The sequence below is a fragment of the Penaeus monodon genome, chromosome 32, assembly GCF_015228065.2.
Source record: "Penaeus monodon isolate SGIC_2016 chromosome 32, NSTDA_Pmon_1, whole genome shotgun sequence".
Taxonomy (NCBI): Eukaryota; Metazoa; Arthropoda; class Malacostraca; order Decapoda; family Penaeidae; genus Penaeus; species Penaeus monodon.
In genome coordinates, this window is record NC_051417.1 from 14,648,186 (window position 1) to 14,649,093 (window position 908).

The following is a 908-nucleotide window of genomic DNA, read 5'->3' on the forward strand; positions in this document are numbered from 1 at the left end:
TAAGTTAGAAATAGTGGTTGAATAAATAGCAGACAAAGTGTAGTGTGGTCTATTACTTTACTTTGTTAACAAACAATATGCCAGACTTTTTAATCTTATTGTTAGCCTCCGCCTCCTCATATCATTAATATCACAACGATTCACTACCATCGAGTTCTCTTCGTACATATTCAAACATTTCTTGCTCCCATTAGAATGCTTGCTCTCCTCAGCATCGTGTGTCTGAAATATCAGCTCAAAGCCAAAGACTCTGGTTTCCCCTTAAACAACTGACAAAGCTTCATTCTCGGCTCCTTTGTGTTCTTCGGGTCTGACGAAGCTGATATGACAGAAGCCTTCCAAATGTTACCGACATTTTCTCTTGCAGATTATTAACTTCATTTTCAGACGTACGTGGATTCGCGAACGTAATAGTCTTGAGTAAAACACGTTGTATTTTGTGATGGAAAAGGCCGATGGTTAATCATCCGCGTGCGAATTTCTCCGAAAGCACGAAAGACATTAATGGGGGAAATAGTGATTCTGTATATAATGGCTTTCAAAGTCTTTATAAATCACCAAGAAATCTCGCGACGTCTCTGCAAGGAAATAATGAGCATAAACAGTTCACATATATGCCAAATCGGTACCGAACAAAATGCAGGCAAAAATAGGAAACCCTATTTTGATATAAATTCTCCGACCTAATGAGTGCGCCGCGGGCCAGCCGCGTGTGACGTCACGCATGAATCCCTTTCAAGTCGCCCTTGATGAGTGACTCGGGGAAATCCTTATCTCTGGAGAGTGACAGTCTTGGGCTAATATCTCCTCTGAGGCATTGAGCATGATGAGGCCCGCCGGCCAAGGTGCTTTTTTTAGTGACGGATCTTGGAGTAAAGGGAATGCATTTTGAATGTCTTTGTGAAAAA